This window comes from Rhamphochromis sp. 'chilingali' (genome assembly GCF_963969265.1).
Source record: "Rhamphochromis sp. 'chilingali' genome assembly, chromosome: 10".
NCBI classification, from domain to species: domain Eukaryota; kingdom Metazoa; phylum Chordata; class Actinopteri; order Cichliformes; family Cichlidae; genus Rhamphochromis; species Rhamphochromis sp. 'chilingali'.
Window position 1 is genome coordinate 22,374,045 of NC_137937.1, and position 14,438 is coordinate 22,388,482.

Sequence of the window (14,438 nt, forward strand, 5' to 3'; positions counted from 1 at the left end):
AAACCCACATACCGGTACTTGGTCTGGGTCTAGGTATCTGAAAGCCAGTGGAGGTCTAAGATAGAAACCCAAAGTAAAATAAGGCAAGCGTGAGTGCATCAGCCAGTGTGAGTGATGGAACAATCTGAATGTGTTCAGAAAGCCAAGGCTAATAGACAGCTATCTTAATGCATATGGATCCTTGTGGTCAAAGGAAGACATGTATGGACATAAAAAGAAAGGAGGAGTATCACAAAAGGAAAATAAACTTTTGTGATACTAACAATCATCTAATCAATTTTGAACAAATTAAACACAAAAAAATCCAACCCCAGGCTTTAAATCTGATATCACCAATGTCAGTGATTGCTTACAGTTGCATAAGACTCAAGTTTGATCATTTGGGCATGGTTAGCGCTATTACTATGTACATACTGTTACCATGACAACCTCAGATGCAGAAAACAAAAAACTTTCTGACGAGCACAAACAAATTCTCAAATCTGTAACAAGTTGCTCATTTAGTGGAAGATGCAACCGAGATCCCTACAGATTTTCGTGTTGCCTGCGTAGATTCTGAATGAATCCTCGTGCCACGTCTGCTATCATCCTGACAAATTTCTGCACATTCCTCAGATTCTGTCAATCCTGACTGACACAAATGAATGCTAAGTGAATGCAAACTGAACACACACAAACACAGTCTTTACACTTAATTAAGTTGCCTGCTTAAATTAAACATAAAGATTCCTACAGGCAGTTTTATCACAAGTTAAAATTTGAGATGGTGTGCATGTTTCTGTACACTCGGGTTTATTTCTTGTGCAAATTGGCTAAAATGTGAATGCTTGTTTGTGTGAGTTATGAGGTTGGCGTCTTTGCAACGTGAGTACCCCTCCTCTTCCCGTTGCCACTACCAAATCCAACTTAAAGCTTTTCCCCCTGCTGAGAGTGTGCTGGGAGAGGAAGGGGGAGTTTGTGTGTGTCTGTGTGTGTCTGTATTGGGGAGTTGGGGGAGGTGGGTTAGAGTGAGAAAAGGGAGGTGAGGGGGTTGGTGGGGAAGATAAGAGGGCATTATCTGCCCTGCTCATTCTCTATTTCTCCAGCGGGGGGTGTGAAGCTTTCCCTGCTTCCTGCTCTGTGGGTTGCCTTCACAGTCTGAGGGAAACTGACAGATGCCACGCAAACACACACACGCTCACACTTGCTGATTGTCACTTTCCTTCACGTCCACACACAACACACATTTGCAGACAATTATATGTCTGCATTCACACAAACACTCACACGCACAAACAGAAAGGGACTGTGGCACTTTCGTACAAATACTCAGCTGTCTTTTTTTGTCGCACATACCCAAGCTCACACATACAGGCGCACAAGCACCGAAAGTGACTCTTGGGTGCCATTGCACCCTTAGACAGACAGCTTATTATCACACTCTAAGGCGCAAATTTCAAAGGCAAAACAAAACAAAGGCAGTGGTAAAAAAGCAAGAGGAGGGGAGATGGAGGGATGGAAGAGTATGAAATAAAGCACAAGAGCAGAAAAAGTAATGATAAAGGCATAAAAAATAGAGGGAAACGAGGCAATGCATACTGCATCCTTTTCCTTACTGCAGAAAAGGATGCACGAACAAAGGATACAATGAAGAAGCGAATGCAGTGGAAACTAACAGCCCTGGCCTTTAATTTCGCTCACAGCAGTGTCAAACTTATCCACCTTGCTTGGAGAAAGAGAGAGAGCTCAGACCTGTTATTGGTCACATGCTCTTTAAAAGCAATGGACTGATGATGGGCTTTGCAGGCTTTTACAAAAAAGGAAGAAGAATGGAGCCATTATGAAAAACAGGTCCAATTGCTTCAAATATGACAAATTTGTAAAATATGCATGCAGAAATGTCATGAATTAATTTTAAAACACAATGATTATATTTTTTCTTTGGTGTCTTATTGGTTTAAATGTATTAAATTGCAGGTAACTGTAAAATGACAGTTTGATGAATGTTGCTTTGTGTCCATGGTTATTTAGGGTAAAAAACTGAGAAGCTCCAGAATTTGATAGTCTTTAAAATTGCCCGCTGATTTTTTTATTTTATTTGTATTTGTTCGTCACAAATCTAAACTTCAGCAACAACATAACTTTTAATAAATTTACTTTCCGCAGTTACTTTTTAAAGTAGATAAAGATGCCAATCTGTTTCCAGGCTGTAATTGGAAAAAATATTTTGGGAAAAGAATAAAAACATTCAGCAGATATTAATTGTTGTTCCATCATTATCTAATGAAATGTTTTAGTCAGAGTCCCCTCAACTTGCAAATTAATTGATAAAATTTCCTTTGCATGTGCGTGTGTGTGTGTGTGCACGCACTAGCCTTCCTCAGTAAACCAAGTTCTTTTCACTATGCACAATAAATCAACACCTTTGTTTGCTGAACCAACAGGTTTGTCATGACGGAAAAATAGGTCTCTTGAATAAGTTAAATCTAAGTAGTTATTAGAATAATCATAATCCACTGTTATCACATTTGGAATGTATCAATGGGATGGCTGCACCTCTGCAGGTATTCTTACTGCTCTTGACCAAACTTCAGCTCCAGTTCTCGCAGGTTTGATAGGCTTTTTCTTCCAACTACAAATTTTCAGCAAATTTCACACAGTGGTATGAATAAGAAAAAAAATCATGCACAAACAGTATCCCACATTTTTAATTTTTAGTTTACAAACACTTCTTACAATGACTAACTACTCCTGACATTTTGCAGATGTTAGCTCTTTAGAGCGTGACGTGAAAAAAGGCTCCGTATTCCTCGTCCACATGTAAACTGAGTTTTTGAAAATCTCCAACCTGACAGGAGTTTTTAAAAAAATCTCTGTTTTCAGTGATTCGAAATGCCGTTTACGTGTGAACGAAATGTCCAAACCCATAGAAAAAGCTGCGTTTTCAAAAATACCCGTGTAGGTGTGGACATAGCGTAAAAGAGGTAGTAGTTTATTTTTCTCTAGTTTTTGGTTTTTGTTGGGATCTTTGTCAGTACTGGCAGGCAGTCATCTGCCATCACATGACTACCTAACACATGCAGGCCAGCAGAAGGGCATGAACCCTGCAACACGAACACTATCTGCTCCTTTGTGCAAGGGAGAACAGCCACAACCAGAACCCTACAAAAGGACCTCCAGCAGAGTACTTATGGCATCTGTTTCTGACCAGACTATCAGAAATAGATTGAGTATGGTGTGTGTAACCGATCATTTATTGGAATCTGTGGTCACAGCCTAGCACCAGGAATGGCTTGATCAGTGTTTGTCCAAGAACACAGAACTGGCATGTCTACCACTGGTCCCATGTTCTTTCCACAGATAAATGCAGGTTCAGAAGGAAAGCATGTTAAAGACCTGAACGACTCTAGAGACACTGTGGCAACCAACATGGCCAGTTTGGCAGTGGGTCAGCAAAAGCCTCGGGGGCATATCCTTCAAGGCCACACAGGTCTCCATGTGCTAGCTCGTAAAACCATGATTGCTTTTAGGTATACGGATGAAATCCTCAGACCCACTGTCACACCTGGTGCAGTGGGTTCTCGGTTGCCAAAGTCTGTTGGCAGTTTCCGGATGACAAAGATATTGATGGCACTCACCCACCCTGATAACCTCGGCTGTGTTATGGATTTGTACATCTGCTGATTGTTCAGACTGTCCAGGAGCTCACTGAAGCACCAACGAGGGACATCCCATTCCAAATTTTACTAGTTGCCGCAAGTAATAATAATTTTATATTTATTAATTTAATAATTTTATGTGTAAGGAAACTTGACACTCCACCTGAAATGACGTTTCTAACTTACAAAATAAAATGTAATAAATAACTACATCGAATTATATTTAATTTTTTCATATGTATTTGTTAAATAATATATGAAAAAAAGGGAAGAATTAATGCAGTTAAAAAATAAAACATGTACTGGTGTTTTTCATTAAACTTGTTTGCAGTAATGCGCTAATGCAAGCTAGTGAGTGAGAGAAAGCATCATTGTTGTCAGTTCTTTTCACTCTGGTTCGCTCACTTTGACCACAAGTTGCAGGTAAGTAAAAAACCTGCACAAAAACATACAAATGGAAGCTGTTTAAACAGCAATAATACAGCCCCCACCCTGCTGTATTATTGCTGTTAGCTTCATGCTGTTAGCATCAACTGATCATCTGCCACTTGATGCTGGTGTAGCTCAAAGTAAACCGAGAGGTATACAGAACCATGGAGAACGTGTCAGACTGTGGATTGGCTTGTTGTCATATTTATATTTAATGCAGCTTTTTGAGTCAGTATCTGACTGATGGCTGATCCAAATATCAGATTGAAATATCCCTAGCACTGACCCAGGCCTAGGAGATCCTCCACGATACCATCACATTAGGAGCAAGCCCAAATGCTGTCGGAAGTGCAAATGGAGGCCATACACATTACTGAGCCACACTATGAAATTTATTCTGTTTTCAGCTTTGATTTTTGGTGTGTTTTTCAATCCGGCCTTCAAAGGTTTGGTGATTTTGGTTTCCAGTGACTGTTGTTATGCCATTTTCCTTTAATAAATTACAGAGTGTATATCTGTAAAGATTTACAACTTGGATATTTTGTTCCTGCCGATCCGAAGGGTGATTTAAGTGTAAATTTTTCCTATTTCCTATTCATTATTGCTGCTGTTTGACATGGAAATATGGAAGAACTCTGAGAAACAGATATCCATTTATTGAGTACATTGGTATTCTGCACAGATAATATCTGATAACATCTTATTACCTATAATGAAAGAATAAGAGGTGTTTGTAATGAGCAAAGCATACACTTAAAATAAATGGACAGCTGAATATCAAAATGTTTCCAGCTGCACTTGGAATGAGATATGAGTTCCTCTCTGCCAGCTTGTAAACAGAGAGCAGATAATGAGCGAGAAGTAGAGACACTGGGCATCTGGAGCAAGCATATGGAAATCTCTGTTAATGGTGAGGAGACAGACCATAATTGTGCATTCGATGTGTCTTAGCAACAGCTGGAATCGAATAAACACCAATTGTTTTGAAACGCGACTGTTACTTAATGAAGTAAGACATGATAAAATTATGTAATGATTCATATCCAAACTAGTCTTACCGTCTTAGGTTTTCTGCCATCAGCAAAAGCAGAATTGTATCAATTGTTAGAACTGCTACTTGAATTTGTTATGAAAATCAATAGAAATAAAAGTCTGTTGTCTTATAGCTTACTGGACCTTAATTTGTGAAAAATGGTTTTTTTTTTAGACACAGAATGCTGATAAGCTATGGTAAATATCAGAGCAGCAGGGGATTTTAAGGAGTTTGCAAATGCAAGCAGGGGGAAACTGAACAAACACCTTAACAGCACTAACATTAGAGCAGAGTTAGAAAACATCCAGAGACATCTCATGGTCTGTAAAAATAACAGAAGCTCTTACCAAATGACCAGCCGGTGTCAGTTTTTTAATAGAAGCCCAAGAGTGATATTTCCAGCCATCACTACAGAAACACAATTAAAGACAACAAAGCCGTACAACTTTTGAGACACACAGCCAAGATCAACTTTTTCACAGTTTCAACTGGGAGGTTTTTACTCTGTAGAAAGTCACTCTACACACAAGTCCAGCAATAGCAGGCGAACATGATGAGATGCTTCACACACAGGCCATTCTGAACTGTTGTGCTCATGTTGTGATTCAATGCAAAAATCATGATCTTGGCCATGAGTGATACTGGACCCCCTACGCTGCTGTTTGTCACTTACACCCTCCTGCTGGCTGTTAGAGGGGGTCTTTCTGCTCAGAGAAGTGTTGCTGATGCAGTGACAGTCAGACAAAAAAATAATTGGACATTTTTAAACATTATGCATTAGCCTACCTCTGGCTAGATTCGGGTGCAGTTCAAGCAGACTAGAAAAAGACTGCAGCAAGGAACAACACATACTTTGCTACGATTTCTCAATGAGCAGAAGTAGGCTCTCATGTTTGAACTGGACTGTTATCATTAAGTAGCTCATGCATATCAATACAAAAGTCAAACTGGCGCACACTTAACCTTTAACCAAAAAAAAGCCATTTGAGCATGAACAATCAAAAAGGTATTGACTAAAGCTAATTATTAAAATGATATTTGATCACCTGTAATTGTACCCTGGACTCACACTGAGATTTTGAAGTTCAAAAAGGGAATGAAGTTTGAAGTTTTTCAGTACATCAGCTCAGTCAGAAACTTCAAATTTCAAACAGCAAAATTAAAGAACAAGACAAAAGCACTTCAGGTAATCCTCCCAAAAATCTGTGGTATTACTTTTTATACCTCCTTTAAGAAATATTTTAAAACTAACACTGATTTTTTTCCAAGGACATTGGAATGTAAAAAATGTAAAAAAAATCAATGTTTTGTGAAAAAGCCACGTTTCCCCCCCCCCCCCCCCCCCGTGTATTGCATTCACTTGTCAGGTTAGCCTGTCACAGTGTGTCTCTAAATCAACATAACACTGTCTATTTCACCTGCAGTGAAACATCTGCTGAGTCATTAAAATGAAGGCAAATTCAATTAAAACCAACAACACATTTCTGCTGTGTGCTAGTCTGGTGTGATATCTGCAGACTGTTACACTGATCTTTTCAACAAATCGTGGCGCAGCAGCTATACAAACAAACAGAACCGCAGTTTTTAAATTGAAATATCGTTCAAATTATACACAAATATAAATGAAACATTGTGATTTTGGATCTTGGATCTAATATTAGCTGCTACAGAGAACAAATCAGAAAACTGCTGACTGATTCTTGCAATTTTAAAGGCTAAATCCTGTTTTATACTGTGAGGGAGGTCATTACCCACACTTGACATTTTGTGGTACAGCTACCCTGACGTATGTTACTATTGAAGCAGCCAAGCTTAAGTGGCTAGTACAGTTTATGACATACTAGTTATACTAGCAGACAGCTTTACGACCTCTGTCATGTCTGCTGCACTGTTATAACTCATGCTTATGACAGCTTAACGAGGTGTGCTGATATACGGAGTTCATATTGTGCTGCGGCTCTTGATAATGGTTGAGTACTGTTCCAAGCTTTGAATGCATTGTACATTTCTTCAGTGGAGTGGAACCTTTGACACTGCTCATCTAGAGAGAGCTCATTGTATTTGGTGGCATTTTATGCTGGAAGACACATTTACAGCCACCATCTCATGCCACGGGGCCAGACCTTTGAATCCGTTCCCTCCATCCAGTGACTGATTTGTGGGGCATCTAAACATAAACTAGCACTGTCTTTGTTGGAAATCTGTCCAATAAGCTCCACAGGAGGCCTAATAATTAGCCAATCAGCAGGATGGGTGGAACTAACAGCACCTTCAAGCTGTTGCCAAGTGTTGTTAAGCTGTTCATATCACAAAAGAGCAAAAACAATGTGGACTACAGTATATGCGCAGGGTAGGGTGACCAACCATCCTCTTTTCCCCGGACATGTCCACTTTTCACATTCTGTCCGGGGCATCCGGGGGGGGGGGGATTTTCGAGATTAATGAAAATGTCCGGATTTTTCTACAGAGGACCCATATGTGTGACTTCATCCCTGAGCAGCTGCTTTGTGAGCGGTTGTTCTGCGCTCATAGACGGGACAAACAGCGCGCAGCAGCGCCTAGTGATGTTTAAAAGATGCCAAAGCGCAACTGCAGCTTTTCAAACAAACTGCAAAAAAAAAAGTCCCTCGTACCGTCCCGAACTGGGAATTTTTCTTATACAGATGAGGCCTTATTTCTGTACCATTATTTAATTCCAGAGGTTTTTAAGTTATTTTTTTGCCCTTGTTGACTTGTAAAAGCCTATATCACATTTTTTTTTTATTTCACCATTCATTAACCGCACAGAGAAGGCATCGTTTAAATATGTTAACATTTTCTTTAAGCAAACAGTATTATTAAAGTTCTTCATGAGTGGGCCAAGAGTCCTCTTTTTTGGAAATCAAAACATGGCCAACCTGTATCCTGACTATTGCCCCGAACTTGTAGCTTGTTTTGACTTTACTCTGCTCCCAAATCCCCAGCAAAACCATCATGTTTGCATGGCTAAGCATCAGTGTTGATCTGAAAAGTAATTTACATTCAGGCAGACACTTTGGTCTCCAGTGATTGGTTAGGGAAAATCAAATCCTGTCCACCATGAAAATCAGCTTGAGTTGTGGCATAGTCAGAGTGAAGATAGAAAAGACGCATATGAGTGGATGATTCTCTGTGATATCATGCAACACTATCTCTGCTTTCTCCCCCCTGCGTGCATGTTTATGTGTGCGTGTGTTTGTGTTCACATGCCTCCTCTGGCCTCATCTCCTTCCCTTTTCTTTAAATTCAGGTTTTATGTTTCTCACTTTCAGGGGTAACATTTTTCATGTCCGTAGGTGTTTCCTTTTGTAAGTGCTGGTGTCTTTTCAGGGGACAGGAGGCTTTTGAAGAAGAGAACGAAAGAGAAGCAGATACACTGAGTAACTCATAGTTTAAAATTCCAGTGTCGTGAATTATAAGTTTGGCTGTAAAGAGAAATCTTGACGGGCTTTTGTTAGGCTTTCACTGAAAATTAAGGTTAACCATTTGTCCCCGATGTGAAATGCCCCCAACGAGGGGTGCCATGTTGTTGGTAGTATCATGCTGTGAGGACGTTTTTTAGTAGCAGGACCTGGGAGAGTAGTCAGGGTTGAGGGAAAGATGAAATCGATAATGTACCTTGATGATAACCTCCTCAAGAGCAGTCTGGACCTTAGACTGGGATAGAGGTTTATCTTCCAACAGGACAATGACCCTAAACACACAGCCAAAATTAAGAAGGACTGACTTTGAGACTGCTTTGTCTTCAAGTGACCCAGCAAGAGCGCAGACTTGAATCCAAGTAAATACCTCTGCAGAGATCTGTACCGTGTACCGGCGCTTCCCATCCAACTTGATGGGGCTTGAGAAGTTACCAAACACAAAACACAATGGGAGAAACCGCCCGAAAATAGGTGTACCAAGCTTAAACCATCATACTCCAAAAGACTTGAGACTGTAATTGCTGCCAAAAGATCTTCAACAAAGTAGGGAGCAATGGTTGTAATGGTTGGTTTTAAAAAATGCAACACAAAAGAACTGTGAATATTATCCAGACTGCATATTAAGCATACAATCTAATATCCAGAAATGCCATCTTTTTGTCACACTTGGAGAAAAAGCAGTTGAGATGTCTTTCTGAGAAATGTCAACAAAGTTAGTCCTTACACCTTGTAAATGAGGAAAAAAATATATAGACAGATTAGGAAAAGGTTCTTTTTTTAAAATTCACTTTATTTTAATTCACTAAGTTAATTCTAGTTTACTCACTGCATACAAAGTTTTTATCATTCTGTTAGAGCATATTTTTGGCCAAATCAGACTTCCTCCCTTCTCACTGTTATAATGTGGATGTTTCTCGTGGGTATCTATGCTACGGTTCCCAGAATATCTCATCCCAGCATTATCTGGTATCATTAAATTCCTGATTCACTGCTTCTGACTCACACTCCTTTCTCTGTCACTCAATCTTTTTTTGGTCTGCCTTATTCTCTCTCTCTCTCTCTCTCCCCCCCCCCCCCCCCCCCCCCCCCGTCTGTCTAGCCACTAATCCACAATATGCCTGCTTTTTTTCTGAGCTTCATCGACCGGTAAGAGGAAACAAAATCATTAAAGGCCACGGTTTAAGCAAAATGCTGCAAGTACATAATCAGCCTTATGTGCCTTATGTGCCCAATGCCTTAAATGTCAAGACTGTGGAAAAACTGCAGTGAGAGTAAATGGAGAAAAACAGCAACCTAAAGAGAACAGGGTGCTGCTTTTGTGCATATAGGAGTAAGCGTAACCTATAATGTTTTAAAATCAGTGTGAAAATTGTTCAGTACTTTTCAAAATACCATATTAAATAACTTTTAAATAACTGGATTCATATTGATTTTCATTTTTATATTTGTATGTCATGTAAATATTTACAGCAGCAGCAAATTAATCAGTTACACGTAATTGAATGAAGTAATCTCCAAAGCAAGCAAGAGGTAAAATCAGCCCTAAAGAAACATGAAAAATATATATAATATATTGCCATGCTGCTATGCCTTGTTTCATCACTGTTTTCTCAGTCATTCAGCTTTAACAATTTCAGTGGCATTTTTCTTCTAAACCCTTCCACTCTCTTTTGAAATAACATGTAAGATTCTTGGTGTCAAGTATACCTTTGTATAGTTATAAAAACTCACTTTCCACTTTAAGATTCCCTCCTGGTATGTTAGAGGATGTATAAAACATATAAGACAGTCAGAAACAATGTGTTTCTGAAACCTTGTTGAAATTCCTAAAGTGACCTTTAAAATCGAGACTCTGAATATACAAAAATCTTTAATTTTGAAAATTCTACCACTCAACAAAAGATGACTCTTGCTGAAAATACCATTCTTGATTGCTTAAAGTTTCCACATTTAGAAAGTTTATGTATAAAATCAGGACTGGCTTCCAAATTATAGCTGGATGTAAATAAATCCTACCCACAGACAAAACTTAAGCTCTGTTTTTTGGGTGAGCAAAAACTTCACACACACACACATCTCTCTCTGTGTGGCAAGGTTCAAACATGAAAAAGCAAAACTATTTTTAATTAAAAGGGAATTTTAACAATGTTTCTTCTTAGCTTAGTCTCCGTTGTTCCAAAACTTTGAGCATTTGCTTGGTAAAACTGATTGGAGACTTGATTCTCAAAGAGCTTTTAGCTGAAAATGTGTGCATTTCCGCATAGTGACCAGCATAGCGTTTTTAATTTGGGGAAACTGGCAAGCTGAGGACAAAAGAAGAGGCAAGTCTAGAAAAACAATTTACAGCAGATGAACAGTATCTGAACATCATGTCCTTAAAAAATTGGAAAAGATTTGTCAAGGATCTGGCACAGATCTCAGAAATGGTCTCAGTGGAAGAATGGCTATCAACTCATTTTAAGGAAGACAATCACCGAGAGAAGGCTCGGGTTTGTAAAATTACACAAGAACTGCACTAAAAGTGGCAACAAGTCTTATGGAGTGATGGATCTAAATTTGGCATTTTTGCTTCAAATTGAAGTTAAAAAATATGATCATGTGACACAGTGAGTGTCTTCAGCCAAAAACATGGTGCCGGTTATTTCAACAGCCTCAAACCATGACACAGGTCTTGTCAAAATTGATGGAATTATGAATGCAGGAAGGTAATCCACCATGCAATACCATCTGGAAAGTGTCTGATTGGCTATAGCTTCAAACACAGCACACTGCAAATGCAACAAAAGCATACCTGGACAGAATTATCAGTCAGATTGGCCTCTCCAGAGACCAGACTCCAACATTCTTGTATCAGTGTAGGATCATCTTGACAGAGAATGGAACAAAAGGCAGCAAATATCCAAAGAAAACCTTTGAATTTTCTTCAAGAAGCCTGGAGAACTATTCCTGGAGACTACTTAAACAAATGACAAGAAAGCTCGTCTAAGAGAGTTCAGACTGTGTTGAAGACTAAAGCTGGTCATACTAAATATGGACTTTAAAGCTTGTTAGAACTGTACACTGTTTTTAGCTTATATAAAATATTTCCATGTATATTTGCACATTTCAATAAATCAGTGGCTCAAGAGTTTTGCACAACCCTGTGTGATTCCTTCAGAGCTCAGTTTCTTCATCTTGTACTCAGCAACCAAATCCTGAAACACCACTCAGTTTAAGTCAAAGGCTGAGATACAGGTAATGTAATAGGTGCATGTAATGTAATAGAACTAAAGTTTGGGTAATTAAAATTTTTAGGTGTGATGGGGTTTAAAAAAATGCAAACAAAGGTAAAAGGTGAAAGAGAACTGTTGTGTAATCATAGATCTAGTCTAGGATAATTGCAGAGAGAACAATTGTCCCAGGGACTCTGTCCTTAGAGAGAAACAGTCTGAGCGTGTGGGTGTTGGTGGGTGATGTCGCTGTCCAAGGTGCTGAACGCTTCCAGTTTCACTGCTGATTAAATCAATTCCAGCCACAAATCAAAAGTGTGGGTTCAGCTAGATCTGGTCACATTGTATTTTTATTTGTATTTTTGAAATTTGTACGAGTATATCCAACACTGTTTTTTACTAGTAAAACACACACATTACTAAATTAGTTTGTGTAGCTTCTCCACAAAATACCCTTAATCCGCTTCACTGTTCTATCTCCAGCTGCTCTTGCCTATAACTGTATCTAGGTCAGGCGGCACTTAGTGAGTCACCTCGTGACTGTGATTGCCAGAGGAGAAAGGTTACCTGATCACCATCCTCATTCCCCTCAACCCATCACATGGAAAAATCAGAGCTGATGGGAGAAAGTCATGCTCAAGAGAAATATTAACTTATTTGGAAAACTCAGGAGCCAGATGGATTTTCAGTTAGAAGCCACATTTAAATGTACTAGTTCATTACTGCATGCATAATATTTTAGTAATTTTATATCAACGGTTATGATTTAAATTCACTCTTCTTGGCTTTTCACGGAGAAACATGGAAAAGCATATATGTGGATCACTGTCTGTTTAGTGTCCAATATACTTACTGAAACAGATTTGCGAAGCAGACATTAGGTACAATATTCTAAATGTCGAAATGTGCAATACTATGTGTGCAATACCTGGAATGTCATTTAGATTCTTTCCAGAGTGTAATATAACTCTCTCTGGACAGTGTTTTCATATAGTAAGTATTATTAGTAGATTGCTGCATTCTCTGCTTTATTTTTCTTTGTCTTTATACCTCTCAAAAATGTAACTTCACCTGAAATTCCAATGTGCATGGACTGCTGGTCCTATGCGCAAAAGGCAAATAAAAATCTGAATCATGGACGAACTGAAAGGAAACCCCTCTTTTTTCTTTACTTTGGCTGTTGCAAGACACATTTATCATGTCAACATTTTCTGACTAATGTTAAACCACATGAGACTTAGAAACTCTTCAGAGCCTTTAATAATACAGTATATACAGCTTGTTAAGGCTAATAACAGTTGACACAGAATTAATATTGTTGTTTGTGGGAAGTTAACACAGACACAGAAGAACACTTTACAGTTCAGCAGTGAGAAGCAGGGATATTTGTCTTAAATCAGTTTCTAAATGATCTAATCATAAGCCATATAATAAAAAAAGGGGCATTCGGAAGCATATACTTTTGTCTTTAATACAAAAGGAGCAGAACAGAAAGGCGCACTCTGCATATATCTGCATTAGCATACAAATTTCAGAAAACCTTTAAAATAATATTTTGACACACCTCTGGCTCAGTGAACTATAATCACAGTAGACTCATACAAAACACAACACTGCAGACTCAACTCACAAACGCACCCCAGTAGACTAAAGCACCAAATAATTTACTGAAATAAAAATAATTAAAAAGTTGTGTTTCCATGCTCCACTGGAACCAATATGTATCTGTAATCAGGAGCAGAAGAAAGTCAAGTCCACCTAATTACAGGCCGTGTAATGAACCACCTGCTGTGAGACTATGTCGCTGAATGAAGTGGGCCAGAAATGCTGTGTACTCATATTGTACACGCACAAACAGTGTCCCCACTCACACACAAATCCCACTCCCTACAAATTACACTCATACTCAGCGAGAATTTTAAGACCTCCACACTATAGAAAACCCCAGTCTGCATAAACAGCCTGACATGCATGCAGAGTAGGCTGAACACAAATTTCCCCCAAAATAAACTAAGGCTAACGGGAGAACAAATGCTTTTCAGTGTCCCCGCTGTGATCAGTAATAACACAATGTTTCTGTTTTTGGTGCCGACTGACACATCAGTGCATTTCATTTTGATTTAGAAGCACACAAACACACTGTAGGCTGTATATGCACATACACCGCCAAGGCAAAAAAATTACCCTAGAATAACCTGATATGAGCAAATGTCTGTCCACTTCCAATGTAACCCGCCTCACACATGCACACACAAACAGGCCATAGCTACCGCGCTAACCTTTTATCTCTAAATGATAAATGGAGGGCGTGGAGGATTCTGCCGTAGACAATATTGCCAATTTTCTACTTTGATGGCTTTTAAATTCTAACAGATATTTTTCTGAACTTTCAATTCATCATCCTGGACAATGTCCACTCAACCAGCAGAGCTGAGCTCAAAGGGCACATCCATTCTCAGACATGTGCATGCACACACATGCACCAACCCCCCCCCACACACACACACACACACACACACACACACACACACAGAGGCAGAAGTAAAGACATATTGGTTCAGCTCCCTAATTTTGCCTGCAAGACCTCAAATCGAAAGACTCATTCTGTTAACTAATTTGTTTCTTTGAAGCTGTCTGAAAACGGAGAAGTATTTAAGGGCTTGAGGCATCTCACCAAAACATTCTTACA